The following is a 24,698-nucleotide window of genomic DNA, read 5'->3' as shown; positions in this document are numbered from 1 at the left end:
GGGCACAGCAGCTCTGGCAGGCAGACGTGTACTTTGCCAGTTCAGAAACAACAGTGCCGGTAAGCTTACCAGCACTGTTGTTTCCGGACCGGTAAAGTTGTAATGAGGCCTTTAACCTTTGATCAAAAGCATACTTACATTGTTCACCTAGTGGTGTGCACGGCATGCTCCTGCAGCAGCATGTACATGCATGGTGGTCCAGGTTCGCCCAGAGTGTGGTGCAGCCCTACTTTGTTGAGGAGCTTTGGGGGCCGCAGTGCTCGCAGGGTGGCCCCAAATGTTGTGCTACGACACTGAGAGTAATGGCACACATACGATTTTCTAAATTCATTAATTTTTACTACACATTTAAACATAAAGTAGTTCCTTTTGAATACATTTCAGGCATTTGTGATTTTGCTGAAAGGTGATTTGCAGGTCATTCAAACCCTGCTGGCCATTATTTTATTTTTGCATTGCCCACGAAATTACCATTTGGACTTGCAAAGACTGCCAAAAAAAATGATCTTATGCAAATATCACACATTTGTAACATACACGCATTTAATATCATTCATTAGCAAAGTTAAGGACACTGCAGACAAAATCTGCATGTCTATTTGTCCAAAAAATGGTTAGAAAATAATTTTTTAGAATTATTTAGCGTTTCTTGCGCATTAGTTGGTGTCATGGATGTGTGTTTCCTCTGTGTTACAGATTCGAATTTATTTCCAAAATGTATGCTATTTATATTTCCACCAAACTAAATACTGGCGCATGGAGTTGGCCAAATGGAAATTTTAGTGAACGGTTGAAAAGGACAAACACATTAGTAATGCCATAAAAGCAGTATGCGCGGTAGGGTACAAACTTTACAAGGTCATCTTAAAACTATCAAAAAAGCACTTTTAAAATGGAGTCGCTTATGATACAGATAACATCAAAGCTGTTAGTGGCAAGTCTATAAAATGGTACTGTGCTTTTCAATTTAATATGACTAGGGAATCACAGCTTTGAAATTTAAAATAGTTTTGGAGACAATGCACAGCAAAGCGTATACATCAATGTGAACAAGAAACACATTTCCACCTGAAACACACCACTTAATTTATATTTCAGAAACAAAATGGAATCACCTAACATTCCTTAAGGATAGATTCAGACGAAAAGCCATTGAAAAAGAGATGCATATTATTTTTCAAGATCTTCCCAATCTGTTTCTTGTCCACAGTTAAATCACTGGAAGATCCGCAGCACGGTTCATGGCGGAATTATTTATAAAGCATAATTCAAGACAAATGCCCTTAGTGTAATTTTAGACAGTCTTACAAATGTAAACTATAAAAATGACCTGCTTTTGCGCATATCTCAAAATGAGGTCCAGTCTACTTGTAATAGCAGCAACCATAACTTTCCCTGTTAATTTTCTGTAACAATGTCAATCTCACTTGAAAACTTCACATGTCTTTCCATCATGGTGAATGTTATCCTCTGCTTCTCTACTTTCTCTGTCTCCCTGCCCTGCTGACATACCTGACCTACCTGTCTGCTGTACCGACCGGTTGGTTGGCTATCATTATAGTCTCACTGGGTAACAGGCTCTTTCTTGACCAGTCACCCTTGCGCTGCCACCAAGCCTACCGCACACTTAGTGGCTGTAACTTTAACCCTACAGTCCCCTAGTTCTCCTTGTACTACCCAGAGCCATGATAACCTGGCTACACTTACTTAGAGCATTGCTGCCCTGTTTTCCCCTCTCCCTTGCACTTCACCCCTCTCTTTCCCCTTGCACTTCTCGTTCTGGAACATGCATAATCTGAATAACACAAGGCTTAGTAAAATTGTTTGTTTTGTCCTCCCTCCCTTGTCTTGACGCGCCTAGAAACACTTGTCAACAGGTGCGTTATAAATGACTTATCATATCATATAATATATTTTGGAGAACCTTTTAGTTCTGATGGTCCTGCAGTTATTAATTCTTGAACTTCCTAAAAAGGGGAACCCAGCCCCTTGAATCTATCTATGCCAATGTTATTGTAGAGATATTGCAAGACCCCGTCTCGCGGGATCTCGGCCGCGAAAAGCGGAAGCGGATCCCTGAGGCTTCCCGCGCGGCATACGAAAGGAGCAGACACATGGAGCAAGACCAGCTCCCGTGTGCTCCTCCCCTGGACTGGCGATTGGGCCCTCACAAGAACTAAATGGACATTTCTCCACCGGGACACCATCAGGGCCAGTTGCCCTATGTTGCCACAGAGTTACTTATGAATATTTACCAGTGAAGTATTAACCCAATAAAGAAACCTTCACTGCAGCCACGCGGCCTCTGGATTATTCATTTCAGTGATTATACAACATAATTGGTGACGAGGATCCCCACTGAATCCAACACAGCAACATGCAAGGAGCCACTCCACCACCGCCCTTCCTGCAAACTCCAGGTAGGCCATCCATTCCGTGGCCGCAATGGAAACCCTTATTCACTACATATGTGGAGGCTATGGGCGGTGCAGGGTACTCGGCGGCAAGAAGGAGGGCAATGTTACTGAATGCCCTGGCCGTCGAAGGACAAAGGGTGTTCGAGAGTCTCACCCCAGAGCCAGTGGTCAATGACAACAATGATGTATTCAAGGAAGCCGTAAGAAGAATTGTTAAGAGGTTCGCCAGCAAAGAAAATACCGTCCTACACAGGATACAGGATACGGTTTTATAGCCGCAAGCAGGAAGCGCCAGAACCTGTGGATGACTACGTTACCAAATTGCGTGCGTTAGCGGCGCTATGCAACTTTGGACACAATGCGGAGGGCCTCATATGTGACATGCTGGTGGTTCATACCAACAGCAGGAAGGTGCAGGACAAATTCATTCTTGAAAAAGAACTACTGCTGGAAAAAGCAATTGAAATAGCAAGAGCGGTTGAAGAGACAGCAGGTAGAGAAAAGAATTCACAAACAACCACAGCCCAGCCGAAGTGCAAGCAGTGGCCTTCCGCCCAAAGAAGGAGAGACCAGTACCTGATACCAGAGAAGGTAAATGGGGGAGGAAAGATTTGTTAAAGTGCCACAGGTGCACCAGTACGAAGCATTTAGCGTTCCATAGAGTGCCCGGCGAGAGACAAAGAGGGCTCAGTATGTAAGAAGATTGGACACTTCTCAATTATATGCCGGTGGCACAACAGAAAAGTCCCCTACGTCAACGCCAATGGTAATGCGGAGAGGGAATCGTCCTCCGAAGACGAAGGGAGACCTTCCGTCATAATGGTGAACAGTCCATTGGCCAGAAGAGAAAAGCCTCATTGCGCAATCAAAATCAATGGCCGAGAAACAATAGTCATGGCCGACTCCGGCTCTGACCTCACCATAATACCCCTGCGCACATATGAAGAGATGATGGGAACAGAGACAGTTCAAGTGCTCAGCACACGACACAGGCCTACAGTGTTCGGCGATGTGTCAGTAGACTTGCTGGGTTACATCAAAGGGAGAGTGGAGTTTAAAGGAAGGGAAACAACCACCAAAGTTTACTTCAGTCAGGAAGGCCCAGCAGTACTAGGGTGGGATGACCAGGCAAATCTGAAGATCAAGTTAGACCCCAGCACAGAGGACCAAGTGCTGTCTGTCAGTTTGAGAGGGGCGCCAGTGGCAAAAAAAGACTATCCCAAACTATTTTCTGAAGAACCAGGACACAATAAGGGCTTTGGCCATAAGATTCTACTCAAGACGAATGCTGTTCCAGTCAAACACAGAGTAATAGCAGTACCGGCAACTGCAAGAGACACGCTCAGAAACCAATTGGACAGAATGAAGATAGATGGCACCATTGAAGAAATCGAAGAATCCGAATGGCTGAGCCCGGTAGTACTCATAAAGAAACAAAATTCACAAGAACTAAGAGTGTGCATTGATCTCTGCAGCCTAAACTTGGAAGTCATTGCGGACAGCTACCCTCTGCCGAGTATCAACAAACTAATCCTCATGATGAAGGAGGCCAGAGTGTTCTCGAAATTAGAGATGAGAAATCTGTGTCATCAAATAAATTACACAAAGAGTTCAAGCCACTCACCACGTTCATCACTCTGTTTGGTACTTTTCAATTCACAAAATTGCCTTTTGGCCTATCATCCGCAGCCTCAGCGTTTCACCGCATGATGGACGCCCTGTTACGAAACGTCAGAAACGTGTCGTATTTTCAGGACGACATCCTAGTATATGCAAAGGACGAGCAGACACATGATGCCACGTTGAAAATAGTTCTCACTACGCTTCACGAAGCGGGAGTAAGATTGAGGTATGAGAAATGCGTATTCAGGGCAAAAGAAGTTGAATATTTGGGGTAAAAGAAAGAGCAAGGCATAAGTCCCAAGTAAAACCTACTACAGGCTATAATCAAAGCTCCCGAGCCCACCAACACAAATGAAGTGAAGTCATTCCTTGGGCTGGCAGAATATTATGCGAAATTCATCCCCAAATTCTCTTAAACCTCTGTACCGCTCCGCAAGCTTCTCAAAAAGGGGTCAGAGTACACGTGGCAAGAAGCCCAAAAGAAAGCCGTAGAAACCATCAAACGCCACATAGTGGAAGCGCCGTGCTTACATCCGTTTAACCCTGAGTGGAACACCGTCATCACGACGGACGCCAGTGCATACGGTTTTGGAGCTGTCCTCACCCAGAAAAAGGGTGACCGGAACATGTAGTGGCATTTGCCTCCAAAGCCCTATCGTCAGCTGAACAAAACTACTCCACCATTGAGAAGGAGATGCTAGAGTGTGCGTGGGCAGTGGAACATTTCAGGACATATTTGTGGGGCATCAGGTTCAAGTTAGTCACTGACCACAAGCCCTTCATCCACATGCTGAGTCCAGGAGGCACCAAAGTGTCAACACCCAGATTGGCGCGCATAGCAGCCAAACTGCAAGAATACACCTTCGAAGTACAACACATCTCGGGGTGGAAGAATTTGCAGGCGGACTGTATGTCAGGATTACCAGAAGGCAAGGAAAGTGCCACCACCTTCTTGCACTTCTTGCAGGAAGAATGCAAAGTGGCATCCATCACAGATCTCAAAGGCCCTGACTACCTAGAACTAAGTGAGAGACACTGGATGGACAAAGACGGAAAGGACCCACTATGGCAAGAATTAGAGAGTGGGTCAAGAACGGATGGCCCGATGAGAGGGCAGTGCCAGAAGGAATGAGACCATATTGGAAAGTAGCAGACGAAATCTCAGAAACCAACGGCATAATTATGAAAACCGACCAAGTGATGGCATGAGGAAAACCATCCTCTGCAGAGCCCATGCAGGCCACTTGGGGAACACAATGACTCGCCACAGAGTGAGAGAAACCTACTGGTGGCCGTCCATGGATCAGGAGATCCGCACCATGATCGAGAGATGCCACAAATGTCTCAACAGTGACAAGCTACTGAAGATCAGACAGAAGCCCATGATTCCCACAGAAATGCCGAAAGCATGGTCAAAGGTGGGACTAGACTGTATAGGACCGTTGGAGGACATGGCTCCCAAGCATCGCTATGGCATAGTGCTGGTAGATTACTTATCAAAGTGGGTTGAGGCTGAGTTTGTCCCCAACATCACGACCGCCACCGTAATTGAAGTACTCACTGCCATCTTTCAGAGGTGAGGACTCCCCAATGAGTTAGTGACTGACAATGGGGTGCAACTTATATCCTGATACATGGAACTGTTCTTGAAGAAGCACAATATACATCAGAAGAAAGCAGCGTTGTATCATCCCCAAACCAATGGGCTTGTGGAGAGGGTCAACAGGTTCATAAAGGGAGCCATTCAACTAGCGACCGCATCAGGAATGAATCCCCTCAAAACGACCAAAGAGGCCATCGCAGCCCACAGACTGAGCCCAAACGGGATCACCCAAATCTCTCCATTCCACATGTTGAGAGGGAGGAGAGCAGCCTCCACCCTGGTGCCACCATGGTTGGCCAGAGTAAGAGAAGACGAGGAGGTAGACATGTCGGAGGTGGTGTGGAGAATAGAGAAAAGCAAAGCACCAGTGAGATACAATGACTATGTTCTGCCGTAATATGTTTTGCATTATCAGAGGGAGGTGTGTAGAGATATCACGAAACGCTGTCTCGCGAGATCTCGGCTACGAGAAGCAGAAGCGGATCCCCGAGGCTTCCCGCGTGGCATATGAAGGGAGCAGAGTCACAGAGCAAGACCAGCTCCCGTGTGCTCCTCCCATGGACTGGCGATTGGGCCCTCACAAGGACTAAATGGTCATTTCTCCACCTGGACACCATCAGGGCCAGTTGCCCTATGTTGCCACAGAGTTACTTATGAATATTTACCAGTGATGTATTAACCCAATAAAGAAACCTTCACTGCAGCCACGCGGCCTCTGGATTATTCATTTCAGTGATTATACAATAGTTATGCATGCTGAAACATTGTTCAAGCTTTTCTGGACGTTTAAACTCCTGCTCTTATTTTGCAAATATGATGGAAAGTCGATGGATCAATCAGGAAGCCTACCTCGATAACGCAGTCCAGACAATTATGAAGACTCAAATGTCCTTAAAACCGATTTGGGGCATTTAAACATCCCAGCTTGCATCAATTTTCTTTGTGGGACTTTTGACTGTGAAAGGAGCACACAGGGTCCACTAGAGGCCTAGACTAACTTTCCTGTCAGGATCTCGATTCACCCACATTTCCAGTGATTTGATTAGGTCGAACTAGTTCACCTGAAAAAATTCACCTGTAGTTTGACCCCATGGTCAACCCCATGGTCAACCTGCAGTTGAACACCTAGTTGGAGACTCTTTTTAGCTTTACACAATTTCCAAGAAGGTCACTGCTTGAGCAAGGCTTGCTTAGGAAATGTAGCTGGAGTGAACACAAAAGTGCAATCTCCTGTGAATGTAGGGTGAGGCAATGGATGGGTGGGTTTGAAGCTGGGAAACTGCAAGAGACACACTCACACATGACTCCTGATATTCTGATATCCTGGGAGAGTCACACTCACCAGAATTCAGTGGGTGGAAGAGAAGAGATCAGATTAAGCCTGTTACAAAGCACTCATTTTCTATCTATTTAAGTGGTTCTATGTACTATTACTGCATTTTAAAGACCGAATGCAAAAAAATATCTTTTTTCAGTCGATTTTGTGTTGTCTTTTAAATGCAGCAAGAATACATCCTTCCAACCCCCAGCTACCCCCACAATATGACCTTTACCACCCCCACCGTCTCCCACCGGTTTTTATGTTAAATCCACCCAAACTCCCCTTTCCCCACCCCAGCACAAAACACACCAAATCTGCACACTTACGCTCACAAAAACACTCATACTTGTGTGGCAGGGGCTGACAACTCGATTTAGAATGACCGCTCTGTGCTGTCACAGAGTGGTCATGCTAAATCGATCTTTTCTTTTTGCCTGGTGAAATCTATGTTTTGCAATGTTATGTATATACTTGTTACATGCCTAAAGGCCACAGGCATCAGGGCGCGGGAAGACAACCACAAACACAGCAGCACAGAAGCCATCTAGAAAAGCAGACAAGTAGAAGGGAAGCTAGTTAAATTAACAGGAACGTCTTTGTTTTTTTCCGGATAGTGAGTATGTTCGTTTCTAGCCACAATTGTAGCGGAAGGGCTCTGAAGGCTCTGTGGACTTGAGGATCAACGAGAGAACAGAGCCGGAGGAAGCGGTTAGGTGCTGACCCTGAAGAGGGAGGTAAGGGTTTACTCCCGGGCTCCTGGGCTCCTGGGCTACGCTGCTTGAGCTTATGAGTGGAGCCACAACAATTTAGAGATAGCCTGGGAGCCAGGGAGTGGAATTGAAGCAGAGTGGAGCTAGACCCTGAGCAGCATATCTGATAGTGCTCTAACAATAGAGGCCTCTTGCTACCTCTCCCTCCCTTCACCTTTCACTCCTTTTCTCTCCCCCCCTTTTTCTTCCCTCTCGCCTTCCTATTATTATCCCTTCCTATTCCCCCCGTTGCCCTCCCCCTCTTGATATCTAGTGACAAGAGGTGGGGTGGAAGTGGAACTTATATTCTGGGGGAAGTGCAAGTGAATATCCCAAAGTGACACCTAGGATGGCCTATTCTATCTTTGCTTTACCTGGCCTTATCAGTGATCACTGGGATTCCACCAACTGAACGACTGGTGACCCTGCTGAAAGCTGGGGAGATCTTGAGCCTCCCTTGTGCAGGACTATAGAGCTAACCGAGAACTCAAGCAGAGGGTTAGCAACATATAGAAGGACCAAACCTATATAGGTACAGAATCAGCAGTTGCCGCAACATTATCAGGAGACTGCGGGCCCTGTGCCTTTGATCCTGACATGGATTGGAAACGGGAATGGAAATGGGTTCTGGTAAACCGAGCATTGTGAAAAGTATCCAGCTAACTGAGATTGACAGCGTGTAGGAGGCGAAGCACCGTGGAAATTGAATTGGCTCAACGTAAGGGGACTAACAATTTGTTGGTCTAATGCAATCAGGAAAAGAACGGAATCAACCTATATACAATTTAAGAAAAAAAGAAGGTGACAACAACAAACTGGAGCCTTGTTAACAAGGAGGGTGAAATGGAAAAAACTAGGCCCAAAAAGAAAGCTCAAAAAAACGTCTCCTGCAAACCAAGGTGTGATTACCAAATTTTTCTCACTGAACGCAGCTCGTGAAATAACTTCCACCACTATTGAAGAAGACACACCTGCTCATTGCGAAAATGAGGCTCTAACCTCGTTACATTTTTAAGACATCGATAGCAACTCATTACTCGATCTATGTCTAAATATCCAAAGAAGCATGACACCACACCCTGACACAATGCCAAGTAACAGCAGTGGAATACAGGCAGACAGACTGATGACCACACCTCCAGGAACATCAGCTGTGGGGGGAGGTTTAGATAGATTGTCAATCTTACCTAACCTAGCAATGGTTTCAATGGAGGATGTGCCTGAAGTTGAAACAGAGTCCCTGGATAAGTCTTACCCAGGGGCAGTAGAAATAGCGGAAATCCAGGCATCAGTAGCATCACTACAATTTGCACTCAAGATTCTGCTTAAAATGTCTGGGCGAAAATTGGCTAATACTGAGGCACTTTCCATGGAAAATAAAGGAAGATTGATACCAGCAGAAGCAAATCTCTCCGTAGCCATCCATATTGCTAATGAAACTGAAGAGCAACAAAACTTGGAGTTAGTATCCCGACATGCCCGATGCTAGAGCAGGGCATGACGGGATTGCCTACTAAAAAGAGCAGGAAAAGATTGGCAAGAGCCAAGAAAAGGAAGGCAGCTAGTGAGGGATACCTTGATAGCTGGCTTCTTCCTCCACAAGTGGCTGGAAAAGAGCTGGAAGAGGAGATAGAGATCGCAGAGCTGGAAGAGGTGTACAACAGAGAGGCCACCAATATGGACATGGAATCAAAGCTTCCTACAGAGCTGGAAAATCCAGGAACCACAGTAGCTGCCGTCATGTAAAATAAAGGGGTGACGAGAGGAAACCGTGTATGTCTGATCAAGAATTTATATCATAGCAAGGTCAATAAATGACTATCGCATTCTGCATTCTTGACAAGATTAGACTCTGTCCCACAACTGCAGGTCCTCAAATCTGACGACTTTCAATTTGTTGAACCCTTGAAAGGTCCAAACTCTAAAGTATCTGCACTACATTGTAAGTTCCTGGCTATAGCTGAATGATTCGGAAATTATAAAGAGGAATTAAAAGCAGCGGATGTTGAAGTGGATGCCGATCTAAATGAAACTGACCCGAATTGATATGATATGATACAATACGGCATTTGTAACGCGCCTATACACAAGTGTTTCAAGGCGCGACAATGGAAGAAGTAGACATTCCTTTGGTAACAGCAGATTGCTCAAGCTTACCAAAGGGAAAGAAGGTTGATGCATCAGAAGTCCAACAAGTGCTAAAATGGTTAGTAGATGCACTTCCCGAGATTCTATCTAAACAAAGGCTGCTGATAGATCTAGCAGCGTCCACGATGTTTAGCATTTCTGTTTGCAGGTCAAGTAGGGCACTTTCAGTGCTGTGCCAAGATCTAAACCAGATTGACTGGCATGCAGTTTGTCCTTCTTATCCAAATATTCCTGAAATTGTAATTTAGCTATTTTGTGAATCAACTTCAGGAGAAAGGGAACATTAGTGATAGGCCTGAAATTAGTCCGATTTTTGGGGTCTAAAGAATTTTTTATTTTATCAGGGGGGTAACAGTCACATTTTTCAAAAGGTCTGACACCTTATTTACCTTAAAAGAGGCATTAATATAACGCACCAGAAGGGGTCAAACAGGTCAACATGCTGAAGTACAATCCTAGATGGAATAACATTTCCTTGAGATGTGGTTGGATGCATACCTTTGACCATTTTTTGTATGTTCTCGACAGTCATGGTATGTGTTAGGCAGAATCCAGTGCACTTCGCTTAGGGAGCACTACACCAGATTAGGACTACAGGTGAGAGCAATAAATCCCCTTTAGTATCAGTCTGTACCACAAAGATTTATAGTTGGTAGCTGTGGCTGAGGAGTCAGACTTATCTCAAGAGGGAGATGAGCAGTATTCAGGGTTTACACAATAGGTATCACAGTACTATGGAACAAGGAAACACTGACCAACGCTTTGTATCAAAAAGAGAATATATTTATTCTATACACATCTAGTTCAATGCATAAATCACAGTTGATAAAGTAAGTTCAGTTTAGTCAAGGAAAAGTATATACAACTCCCTATTCAATTGTAGACAAGTTTGCGGTAGAGTGAAAACTGAGCAAAACTGCACAGTGAAAACCAACTACAAATGGCAAGGAACCGAAATATCTTCAGACACCACTTAGCAACACTTCCCTGACATTTTGTGAAAAAGTAATGCACAGTGACACTTTAGCAGAAAGATACGTGAATGAAAACTGAGCAAAATGGCACTCCACAATTTAAAACAATAGGAAGGAAGAGGGGCTTAGAAGATTTAGGTGCATCCACACATTTCTCATTGAAAAGAAATCTAGTGAGAGCAGATCTAACAAATCAGTCAGAGTCAATAGGCCTAAACCAGAGTCAGTGGTACAGGACCAAGAGATTAGGAGCAAAAATGTTCTTGTAGCTGCAGTCAAGTCTTTAGTAGAAAAATATTGAAGAGGTAGATGCGAGGTGAAAGACAATGTTAAGAGAGAGGGCGGCCAACCCAACAAGTAGATAAAGGATTTAAAACACCTTTAGGGCTACCACAGGAAAAGGGAGACCTGGCGGAACAATGCACCTTAAACGTGAAGAAGTGGCTTCTGCGGTGGCTGTTGCTCCTGGTAGTCCTGCAGTTCGAGGGGTCCAGCAGAGGAAGAGAGGCTATCGTCATGGAGGAAGTTTCGAGTCACTGCACTACCCAGGTATGAAACCAGCCGCGATGCTGCCAAACGAAGTTTAAAAGGTACGCTCCTTTTATTTGCGGTCCGGGTCGATAGCTGCCTGGCTATCCGGTCTTCAAGTGCGGTGCACTGCCGATTCGACCAAGGCAGGTCCGGAGAAGCGATGGGTGAACTGGTTGTCCCCACCAGCTCAAGGGAAGAAGGCTCTTCGATGAAGATCTTCTCTCGTCGTGTGGAAGAAAAGTGGTGAGATGATCCGGCAGGGCTTCACCGATGGTGTAGATGCTGAAGATGTCTGTGGCTTCTCTCCCCTTTGGTTCCGTAGTTCCAGTGGCAACGTCTTGCTCTTCCAGTCCTCAGGACCCTGCTTTTATGCAGAAAGAGACCCATTCATACAGCCTAGCTGTCAGTCACACAGTGGAGTGGTCTTCTTGGCGGGAGACCCTCCAGCCTATAAGATTAGAGTGCGACCTGAGTTGCTGAGGCCATCTCTGTCCAGGGGTTCTACTCCCCCTCCCAAACAACAGACCCATCCCAGACTCAGAGGTGCCGAAAGGGGTGCTTCTTGGCAGAAGCCCGCCAAAAGAGCAAACAAAGGATCCCCAACCTGGGTTAGGAGTATGGAGTAAGACTCGTGAAAGAAGTTATATTAAAGTTCTGGCAAATAAAACCTACCTGAGTAATGTTAATAATAAAATAAACCAGCGGTATGTCAGAGGCTGTCAGTAAAAGTAGTAGCCTCGAACAATGGGAAAATCCCATAGGAAAATATTTGCGGTTGAATATTTTTGGTAGTAACCACTGCCACCAGCCAGAAACTTTAGAGAGCAGGACTTTAAGGTACCCCCTCAAAAATGAACCTACGGGAAAATGATTAACCCTTTCCAGTACCTCCATAGTGAGATGGGTTGTACTGGTTAAGTTCGTAAGATTTGACTAGTAAAGTCATTGGAGACTTTACATGCTCTGGGAGACAGTGGTCAGTCCCAGGGTATGGAGTCGATGTTTGGGGGTTGCTACGACACCCTTTTGTCACTGCACGGAGGGTGCTGTGTAACACATGTGCATAAAGATGGTTCCTATGGGGAAGAGAAAACCCCATAGGCATTAAAAACAAAAAATAGCCTAGAACACACATAGCAAAAATGCCTAAGAGTGGGAAAAAGAGTCTCACTCTAAGCAGGTAAAAAGAAACAAACCCTTCAAATCCAGCAAAGCTGCTGGGGAACTCTATAGGTAAGGGAAATTAGCCATAAAATGAGAATTCTCCCTAACAGTATGAAAGGAAAATTAAGGTTTGCCCAGGCCCGGGAATTCTATTGATAATAAATCAGGCCTTTTGTTCAAACTAATCTAGTCACTGATTTTTAACTGTGCAGAGCAGAACTACTCTGAGATATTATCACAGTCGTTGTTTGTAGGAACAAATTGATTTCGGAACACTGAAGGTTTTCCAAGGTTTCTCAGGACTTCAAATAGCATTTTTCCATTATTTCCTGAGTCAATGATCTGTTTATTAAAGAATTCTCTTTTAGCCTTACAAAATCTCATCGCTATATTTTCGTTCACTTGTCTTCCATTTGTCTCTGTTTGTCTGTGTTTGTGCTTTGGCCCAGGTCTGCTCTTCTCTTCTCTTCTCTTCTCTTCTCTTCTCTTCTCTTCTCTTCTCTTCTCTTGTTTGAGGGCAGAGAGAGTCGGAGTGTAGCATTTGTGACTATTATCTCCATCGCTGACCGCTCAAAGTTCAAAAGGAGCAACCTTGTTTAATATCTCTGTTAATTTCACTTCATAACTTGTCACCAATGACCATAGCAAGTCAGAGGTAGAGTTCCAAAGATCCCCAATACAACATTCTCGGTCAATTTCAGTTATAATGTTAAAGTTCCTGCTTCTAACTTTCTTCATTGTGTTTCCTATAGGCTTAACCTTAGTGGGAAGAGTATGTGCAAATGTAAGAATGTAGTGGTCCGACCAGATACAAGATTGTGCTAATTGGATGGATGCCTTTTTGGCGGCCACCCAATCTAGCATATTGCCGAGGTTATGTGGAGATTCCTTACTAAGCATGCTTAAGCCATGAAGATCAAAGACCTGTTCTATGATCGTGGCTTCACAGTCTAGTGGATTCCCCAACCACCTGTTAAAGTCACCCCAGACAACAACTAGAGTATTCGATTCATTATAGGACGATCAGATGGACAAAAACTCTTCACAGAAATGAGGTGTCTCTTTAGGGGAACGGTATAAAAGAATGACGCTTAAGCAGTCATTTGGACAGGGAGTCATTTTCACTAAGGGCCATTTATGCGAGTGGATGAAACACATGCCTTCAGGGTATACCTGGAAGAAGGAACAAGTCTACTTAAACAGGTGTCACACATCACTGTAGTGGGAAGAAGCACCAGAGATTCAGAATGTGGGTTATTCCTCAGTAAGTTTCCACATCTTGAATTGAGTGGTTGTGACATGCACCAATGGTGACACCTGGGAATAGGATATGAACGAGCTGTGAATAAATAGGGACAGCTCATGGGAGAGCCACAATCATGTGATTTTTGTGGAAGGAAGCATCAGTCGGGGAGGTGGATGATATACTATTCAGTGTCCATCTCTTGAATTGAATGGATGAGACCCATGTATTTTGGTTGCACATGTGCCAAGGAGTAGATGGAGCAGGGCATGTCGGAAGGCTGCCTCTAGGAGTCCCATGTTCGTGTGAATTGTGTGGGGGTGTAAGAGGGATTCAGGGAGCTTTTTAATAAACCAGTTTTTATTTTATGAGGAACGCAGAATCAACATGTCCCATCAGATGACACCTGCAACAAAGAGATTGGGTTGCAGGGAATCCCTGATAGTCCTTGTTGTACAGCCATGTTACCCAGATGTCTGTGGGAAAAAGGAGAAGAGATTTGTGTAGGTAGGTTATACACCAGCCAATGTCTGTCTCTTGAAGGGAAACCTGGCAGGAGGAAGAGGAGGAGCAGCAGGAGAAGGGAATCCCTGAGGGCAGTTCATGGAGGAGTCATGTTTGAATGATTTTGCGCCATTTATTATCGTTTTAGGCCTTTCAATAGTTCTGTTGTTGATGACATGGGTTATGATGAAGGAAAATATTACAACGCGTCTGAGTCCCTTAAGAAATGCATATTGTTGCAGAAATGCAATACTGAGGAGGAAAATTAGAATGGCACCAAAAACAGAGAGGCTGCATCATTAAAACATGTGTGCACCCTAAAGGGTGTACAGTGTACCACAAAACAGTGTTCCTGTCACATATCAGCCACATATCAGCAAGCACAGAACATAATAATATGTCATCATCACCAGCCCTCAAGCACCAATATGCACAGATGATCCCACAATTTGTAAAACGTTTGATAGTACATCACACATAAATATTGAACAACCAACTATGGACACTTACAAATTCTGCTCGAAAGAGGTGTACCAAAGGTAGGCAGGGATCAACTTAGGCACTATATATATGAAGTACGATATGTAATCAGGAAGCAAATACTGCAGATATCCTTGGGAGTGCATCACCAAGCCTTAATGCCATACCCCATCATACATGGAAGCAGTGATCCCCACTGTATCATGCCAGTATTGTGTGAATGTTAATAGACGGCAAGAAATATCACAAGTTGCACGACAGACAACCCTTGGTTGTTGCTTACTGGACTATATGATTGACCAGAGACCTTTCACCATCTTGTGTGTAAAACTCTGGCTTCTGGTAGCATATGGGACATGCCAATCTTGAGCTGGAAGTGCCAAGACACAATCTTTCCTTCTCAAGGCAGGATTTGAATTGTCCACCCCGGTTATGGATATAATATAGTTTTCCATGCAAATAATGACCAATGCTCGGGCCATTGACTACTTGGCCATCACAGCACACGGATTGTCCATTTCTTAAATTTACCAGCCAAGGAGGCTTCTGGATTAATGGGGTGATAGATGTATGAAATCAGTACAAGGCAACATTGTGCATTAATATGGACTCTATGGAAACTATAACAAGGGCCAAAATGTTATCTAGGCTCGACTACAGCAATGCACTTCTGATTGGCTCACACAAGGTTTGCATTGCAAGGTGTCAGACCATATAAAACAGCGCAGTAAGCATAGTATGAAAACAAAACAAGGTGAGAGCACATTACACGGGACAGAACAGCTCTCCACTGGCTAACTGTAGAGGACAGGATCTATTTTAAGACCATGACTAATGTTCATAGATGTCTATTTTGGCAGGCTCCGGTCTTCCTAAAAGAAAAGAATTACACTCTTTTCATCAAGGCGACCACTAAAAAACACTGTTTCAGTTGAATTTGCACCACCAACTGCCGCTGCATAACCTGCATACATTTTCACTGCATAACCTGCATATCTCAGTGTCTGCCCATTGGAACTCTACTTTGCATTGGTTGGGCATCAGATATGAGCATTGCAAGGCCATCACAGGCTGATTCAGGACTCATAACAGTACTCCAAATGGAATACATTCTTGACACTCAGTAAGTGGCAGATGCTATCAAATGTCTGCTCTGTGCTAAAATATTTCGAAGTGACCACCATTGGTTGAGCGTTAGATATGTGTTATTCCTTGGCTGGACTGGAATATGCTTAACTTAAAAACATGGCTAGGATTAATGCCTTAGCATGTGATGGAAAAGGGGAGAGTTGGTGAGTGAGCTGCTTTCAACCAAGTTTGATGATGCACAAGTAGTTGCATTTTAAGGTAATATTGAGTACCTTCTAACTTCCTTTATGGACTCATCATTTAAGGTAAAACTGACAATCTTTTCATCTTCATATGTTGGAGAAGGTGCACTTGTAGCAAACATCTTAAGGAGGAGAAACTGTTCAAATCTGCAAGGATACTTTCCTGCAATATCAATTGGAGAATGGAGTCAGGCAGCAGTAAGAACCTGCACCAGCCCAAAACTCTTGAGCACACGGGGAATGTAAAGATCAATATTGACAGCATCAATGACCAATACATCACTGACAACTGTTGAAACCTTTCTGAGCAGTGCAGGTGCAAGCTAAAGAGCAGAGGTTCCCGGGCCATCCTCCATAGCGACTCAGACATATTAAATACAGACAGGTCATCAACAGGAGCAAAAATACTGTTAACTGCACAGATGATTGGTACCTATGTACTGGATTCTCACCCATGGCAAGGGATGATGCCACGGACAATATTGGTAAAGCAAACAATCTTTGTGGCCACTGTAAATTGTGTGAATTGCTGTTGAATCACTAACCTTACTCTGACAAGTGTACATTTTGGTAGAGTTTTTAGTGCAGCCGAGGTTGTTGTCCCTAACTGTAGGAGAAGACATACAGTGTTACAAGTTGAACAAATGACATATAAACACTGTCAGGCAATTAATTGTGGAAGACTATGGAACAATATCTATTCAGAGAGAAGAATGTGAGTGAGTGATGAAGCGCGTAATCATCTGGCCGATTATCGGGTATACTGATAAGGGGTTCAAAAGAGCATGATGCACATGCCTTGGTTAGGGCCACACCCTGAGTGCTGCAGGACATTAACTTGGAGAAAAGAGGGGCCAAAGGAAACGTTGTGCTTGCAGTGTTTGTCAAGGAGTTCTCTCCTGTGTTTTATTAGTCAGAAACGTGATGGCACAATTAGTTTACACAAGTAGCAATGCGATGGTGTCAGACCTGTCCGTGTGATAGGTTACAATTCTAATCATAGAAACAGTGGTGCATTTGTGAAGGAACAGAACAGCCAACACGTGTTTCAACCTAAGGGTCTTTATCAAGGCTGTGGCATTCAGTGAGGTGTTATTTTTCCAGAGTGACAGTGGAAATGCACATTGATTGGTTCAAGAGCATGATTGCAAGTTGACTAAATTGACCTTGCATAGCAAACAGTAAATACTGATATGTGCTCTCTGGCTAGTGGAGAATATTCATAGCACAATGCTAGCCCTTTGGTGTTCGGTGGGTTGGCCTAGTAGTGTAAAGTACTGTGGTGTTTTTTGTGTGGGGTTCTGAGTAATAAGCATATAGTCACCTTAGTGGTGGTGTGTTTCTGTCAGTATATATATAATCAACAACATTGAATGACATTTTCACTCACCAATAGGATAGTTCATGAGAAAACACTGAATTCATGGTCAGGATACAGGCCATGGCCAACTGTTCTATATTTTCAAATCATGCGAGTTTCAGCCTGGCAAAGTTTTAGCTCTCGGTCTCCACCTCTCCATACTGTTTTGAGTCCTGTGAATCTAATATGTTCTTTCCAATCCATTTCGTGTGATTCCTGCCAGTGTCTGGAGATTAGGTATTTTCATTCCTGTGAATTCAGCATGCTGAGGTGTTTGTGTATCTGGGTCCTGAGATCCCGTACGGTGCTTCCTATATACTTTTGTTGCAAATACAAATTATGCAATATATCACATATTTAGATCGGGAATTGATGAATTCTCGAATATGGTGGGTTCCTAAGTTCTGAAATTCAAATGTCTGTGTTGTTAGTGCATGTGTGCACATACTGAAGATCGCACACCTTCAGAAGCATTGTCAGGCATAAAGGACGGGCATAGAAGATTCTTGAGTGCCGGTACTTTGGGATGCCAGATCTGGGTCCATTGATAGGATGTTTGATGTATCAGATGGCTGTCATTGCTGTACTGTGTTGTGAATCTTATTGTGTGTTCATCCTGTCTAGGTGCCCTATTTTTTGGTGTCAATAATGTGCTTCTTGGCATCTGGGATGCTTGTTCTTCTGCTCGTATAATAGTACTTGTGGCATATCCTTGTGAGTGAAATCTATCTTTCAGTGGGCTGCATTTTCTTTGTGAAAGCGGCGTTTTCTGAGTAGTTGTGCCTGGCCCTGATGTATTCTCCCTGGGATATTGCTGACTATCATCTTTCTGTCACAGCTTCTTGCATGGAGGAAAGAGTTAACCCCCGCCGGTTTTCTGTAGGTCTTGCTTGTAAGTCCATGCGTGGTCACTTTAATTCTAATGTCTAAAAAGTCAATTTGCACTGAATTCTAAAGGTGTTTGTGTTCAGGTATTTGATGAAGTTGGATAGTTGTTCAGAGTCACCCTCCCATAACATTAGGATGTCGTTGATAAACCGATACCATTCGTGGATCTTACATTTGTGTAGTTCTTTGGTGAAGGCATGTTGGCTTTCATACTGATGCATAACAAGATTGTCTAGAGTTGGGGCATAGGTGACTCCCATTGCAATGCCACTGGTCTGCTGATTGTATAGGCCTTCAAATAAGAACACATTTTTGGAGTGAGAAGTCCAAGAATTTCTGGATCATCTCCACATGGCAGAAATAGAAGGTTGAATGTGTTTATGTGTTTCAAAGCATACATCAATGCTGACCAGGGCTAGGTGATGTTGAATCAATGTGTAGAGGGACTTCATGTCTAGAGACACCAGAGTGACCTGTGACAGTTTCCAGAATTTTCAGTGTGTGTGCATCATATCTCTCAAATACGTAATCTATCCATTGCCACAAATTCCTTCTCTATCCATTACCACCAGTCCTCTCTCAAGTATTTTGTTGAAGGCCGCTACAGCCCAACCGAAAAAATCAACAGCAAAGTCTTTAAGTTAATTCAGAAGTCGGTTGGAACAGGACTACTGACGGATGATGAACGCCTGTACCTGACGGTTGAGCACCCATGCATGCCGACTGGCTACTTTCTGCCAAAAGTGCACAAGGCATTCAACAAAATACCTGAGGGAAGACCGATTCTCAGGGCAATGGATATGTGACTGAACGATTTGCCAAATATAACAATCTGGCAACTGAGAAGGAAAAACTAAAGATGTCTATGCATTTTAGAGAAAGGATGCTCACACTGCAAATGTACTCCTTTGTAGAATGAAGAGCCCACACTTGGGAAGAAAAGGTGAGCATTGACTCTCTCAAGACCCACACAGATTCTAAAATAATGAAACATGAGAATCTTACATTTATTCAAAGAACCTGGGTTGAAAAAAAACAACTGTTGATATTATTCAGTCCACAAGCATTCCATGATAATAAAAAAAAATAAATGCTATTAGATCGGAGACTAGGGTTGAGACAAGCCTTGTTTGATGGCTAAAATGTTTTTTTAGGGCTTGTTCAACCCATGACCAATCCTATCTTTCCTTGGACAAACCTGAAATGTGAGCACCACTGAATGAGGTAAAGGCGACCCATTGTTACCCAACTGCAAATCCCTGGTTACTGCAATGGGCGTTTGTGTACAATATGATACAAATTCATTGGCATCCTCCAGGGAGTCTAAAGAAAATAGCTTGATGCCCAAAGATAGCAAATTGCAATGCTGCTCCCAGATAAGACTGCCAATTATGTCAGATTGTAGACCACAAAACATGTGATTATTATTAACCAGAGGCAGAGTAAAACACTCAATGGCATCAGAGTTCAAGGGTCTAAGTGCTGGAATCAATTTAAATAAATCCAGCAACCTAGATCTATTCAGTCCACCTGTTCCATTCATATTTAAATCACTCTACCATCCCATGATTTTAGAAGTATACAACTCATGGCTTAACTTTGGTTGATCGCTCCTTGGGGGCTTGATTAGGGAGGCTACAGACTGGTTTGTTTCCAGCAATTTAGGGGCAGCAGATACCCCCAACAGTGGAACCAGTAAAGCAATACAAGCAACATGCCTCAACATCTCATTGATCACTGTTGGAAGAAACACTTCCCTGCCATTTGCTTTCCCAGTAGAGGTAAAGAAGGAGGTCAATTTACTTTGAACTGTCCCCACACCCTTATGTGGTGAAAGAGAAGACAGAACCATGGAATCAGCACATCTAGTGTTAAGCATGGGTACCAAGGAAACAACTATAACTGCAGTAGTCCCTATGGCTAAGCTCATCTCCTGTGAGGTAGATTGCAAAACACTTTGTTGTGTCTTTAATATGGATACCTTCCCTTTAGAATTGAATCCTTTAACCGCCCCTTGTTCATTAGTATTATTTGAGGCATTAAGACAATAATCTCGACCTCCATGTGGGTAAATCTACCCATGTATTTTTACTGCTTGCATCGTTTTAGTCTTCCTCACATTATCTTCCATTGAGTTCCTGTTTGCTTTTCTTCTTGCTTTACTTTCTTTATGCTTAATACTGTGAGAATTCAAGAACACAGAAACTGGACAGTGGGAAGCACTATCTGGGTCTGGATGGATGAACCTACAGGGCCAGGATCCAGCGTCTCATGTGTTTTCACAATAAAATCCACCAAGGAAAAAGGACTATTTGGCAGGGAAGAATCCGACTGTAGAGCATTCGTACACGCCTCCACCTCGGGTAACACCACCGTAGATCTCCCATCCAGTCTTACAGGAAGACTCTGAACATTCCTATTTCAACAAGGCCAGTTTAGTCATATGTGTAGCCACAATGTCCCAGATTTCATCTCCAGATCTAGGTGTCACATCCACAGAGGGACACCCAACTAAACCATCAGGCAATTCTCCTGCATTCAGAACAGGATTAGACACCATCATGGGGATGACCCTGCTTTCCCCAAATGTTGAAGCCTTTCCCACAGACGGAGCATGAAAGAGTAGATTTTGATCTCCTTCACCCGTTGACTGAATCTGAAAGGCAACTGACGTTCCAGCCACCACTTTCCTCTTAGACCCATCATGAGCATTAGCCATTTTATAGCTACAAGCCAAAAACCCTCCAACAGATTAATTTGTAGCATACATCTCCTTCAAGGATAACTTCACTTCTCGAATTTCACACTGTGTTGTGTCCTGGCCTTTGTCTAGCATATTCAAGATTCTAATGAGAACATGAAACACACAAATGTCAATAGGAGAAGTTTCCTGTGGATGATTAGTCTTGAGCGGCGTTGAAAGAAGAAGACTCTGGTTTGAGACATGGACACCCCGCACAGGCTGTAAAGAACCCTGTAGACTGGTAGAGCCTTCATAATGCAAAGGGGCCTTAACTTGGGTCACCAGCACAGACTGATCACAGTGGATATGAGTAAGACCACCATGCATTACGCTGGGACTCAAGGGCTGAGTGGCATCATGATTTTAAAGACAAACTTCTTTATATGCAGGTGGTAGCATAGAAAGAGGTGTAGGCTGCCCCAAAGACAAACACACTTGCTTTCCCAATTTAGAGAGCACAACTGGGGCCAAGATTGAGGCACCTGAAACAAAGTTGTTATCAACACAGTTTAGCAAATCGCCAGGATCTACATGAGTTAGTGAACATGAAGATTCACATATTGCAGTCTGTATTTATTCACTCATTTCAAATTCACTAAAAACATGAGGATTCAACCCAATATTTGACCTGTTGGCCCTACACACATTATTCACAACCCGCGAGGGGATAACCTCTTCCATGGCCACCCCATTCACTGGTATGGTCCTGGCCAAGGAGGCCGAATCCCACCGTCTGGAGCAACATGCCCGTTAAAGTCTATTTCATCATCCAAGCGAATGCACAATGTCTTCGCCATAACACTCAGTAGTTTGCTTAAGTTTGCAGCTGTTTCGGCTAGAGGGGGTGCCCCCTCCTTGAGACACTTAGCACTTAGCAGGTCTATTACGATAAAGTAGTTAGGCACACACTTGACAAAGACACCACAGCAACAGAGCAACCATCACACTGACTAATTAGCCCAACATGTCAAAAATGTCGCTCCAGGTTACAAAGGCAGTGGCCGAAGATGACAGGTGATTGGAGATCAAAGGCAAAGATTACCCAAATCACTCCAGATTTTAAATGTAACCCCTCCACCAAATAAATGAAAAGCTATATTGGAATAGGTTTAAACCAAAGCTAAAAACGGGTGGTGGACGTTTGGGTTGAAAGGCAAAGTGCACGCAGTCACTCCAAAGAAGCGTCCAGTAGTCTTATGAAGTCAATTTAACATCTAGTTAGATATTGACAGACTGTGAACAGCAGCATTGAGTGAAGAAGCAATGAAGGTAGAGGGGAGCAATGAAACTCATTCAATAGCCTGGGCTTTAACGTAGGACGCCATTAACATCGCAGTGCTTTAGCCGTGAAGCTTGATTCAAGTTGTATAATAATACAATGCTACACACAACATTGTGAGCAAATTGTCAGAGCACTCACCAACGAAACGTTTGAGGGAATTGAGAGGAGACACGTACTTGAGTCATTGTTGTAAGTTCCAAAACACTGGGCGGCAGCTTAACGTTCACCTTTGACCATTGCAGATCACTCGCTTTGCTTCCGAGGAGGTTTTTAAAGCCAGCAGAATTAAAGGTGCAGTGTTCCAATCGCACTACGATGCATCATAGTCCCAAACAGCATGTAGTCTACTCCAACGTTGACGAATTCTGACGCCGAGAACTCTTTACTCACTTCAAGTGGTTTCTGACTCTTCTAGGCAGGAGGGAAGTAAGGCATACAGCTGTCATTGTCAGACCCCACCTAATGGCTGAAGCAAATTAAAGTCATTCAGAAGGGCCTCAGGGAGCTAATGCTCAGAAATCCCTGCCTACGGGTGCTAAGAACTTTAGCTCCCAGGGACATCTGTCCACCCTTTTCTTCCCCCCAAAAGGCACTCTAGGCATGCTGTAGACACCTGCTGCACTGCACTGCACAGACATTGAGACATGGCTGTGCTGTGCAGCAGTGATACTGTGTATAATGGACTCTCTGTTACAGGCATGGGTTCAGCCACTGCACACAGAAGGAATGCATGGTAATCAACAACTGCCTGCCCGCCTCAGACGCAGAGAATCGAGGTAGGCAGGAAAGCCAGGAGGGGCCAGGGTGATGGTGAGTTGGAAGCACAAGGTGCAGAGTGGGCCTTAACATCAGCCAAGCTGTAATGTTTGAGGATTGTCAAGCAATTACTGGTTAATAGTGCCCAGAATGTCCTGGAACTCCTAATTGGTCTGACCAAGGTGTCATTATCATATATCACACCTTTTGTGTTAACAACAAAAGGCTATTCTCTTGTTATGCTTAAACCCTCATTTTCTTTTGCAGAATATAGAACATACTACAATTCCATATTGTTCTAATTATTTCAAGACGAATACATTGGAACTTAAACATACTCAATGGCAGTCCCTAATTTAGCTTAGTTGAGTATCTATATAACATCAGCTATTGCAACACTTTATAAAATAATCAATTCCTGGTATTCAAAGCTGCGAGACATCAGTACTCAAATGAAAAATGTTCTTCTCTGATCAAATCCAACAATTTTTATTATTTTTTTGTAGTTATTCTTCGTTCCTCTGGCACCAACTCTTCCGGAAGCTCCTCAAGTCTTTTCTCTTTACCTCCTCCTCCCCCCTTTTCTCCTCTGCTAATCTCACAGTTGTTTCGATTGGTTCCAGGGCCCTTATGCATCCTCTGGGCTCTGACCTCCCACACCAAATCGCCCTCAGCATCTATCTATCCTCGGCACTTGCCTCGGCACACCTTCCATCCCGGAGACTCGCACTTGCCATACCGTGCACTTAATCTGTTGCTCACCCACGAGCACCCCAGCACCTACCCCCACTGCCCCCTCCCTTCTGTACTTGCACGTTCTGAATACTCAAAAGGCATAGTAGGTTCGCCCCCCCCCACTGTATTTTATATTGTGTATGTATTTTAATTTGTCTCATTCCCATGTCCCCTCCCTGTTGCCCTGTGGGCACCTTGAAACAGAATGTGCGTGCTCTGTAAGTGCCTAACAAGCGAACAATAAATAAAAAAATAAATACATTATTTTAGAGCAAGACATCTATTATAAATATAAACTGAATAAATCCTGTAATTACATTTTCCTGGGATACTTCTTCATTTTGGGGGTGAACAAAATACAGCAGAAACCGGATGCAGCAGGGGAACAATACAATATCACTGAAATGGTTAGTAGCTTATTGTAGGACCTTCAAGTCACATGACGGAAAGACTGCATTTGGGCGAAACAAATCCAACCATTCCATCCAATTGGTGCCATGATAATTGTTGGTAATGTCTTGTTGTTACTACTTTCATGGGATTTGTTTTGCAATGCCATGCTAATGCCACAACAATGGAGCAATGGTATGAACATTTATGAGGTGTATAACTTCTATAAAATTCACATAGACAAATTGACACACATTTGTTTAGACCCCCAGTGAAACTCTTCATTAATATTTTATCCTAATCAGCACAGAGAATCTATAAACAAGATTAGCCTTCATTCCAGCCAGACTTAATGCAGCATTCTGTGCTATAATTATTGGTGACACCCTTGGTGTAATATGTTATTTAATAAGTGATGTCATCGTTGTTATCATGGGGTGTGCAACGGGGCTGGGT

Source organism: Ambystoma mexicanum, chromosome 5p (assembly GCF_040938575.1).
Source record: "Ambystoma mexicanum isolate Mex_15411 chromosome 5p, UKY_AmexF1_1, whole genome shotgun sequence".
Classification (NCBI taxonomy): domain Eukaryota; kingdom Metazoa; phylum Chordata; class Amphibia; order Caudata; family Ambystomatidae; genus Ambystoma; species Ambystoma mexicanum.
This window is presented reverse-complemented; position numbering follows the sequence as displayed.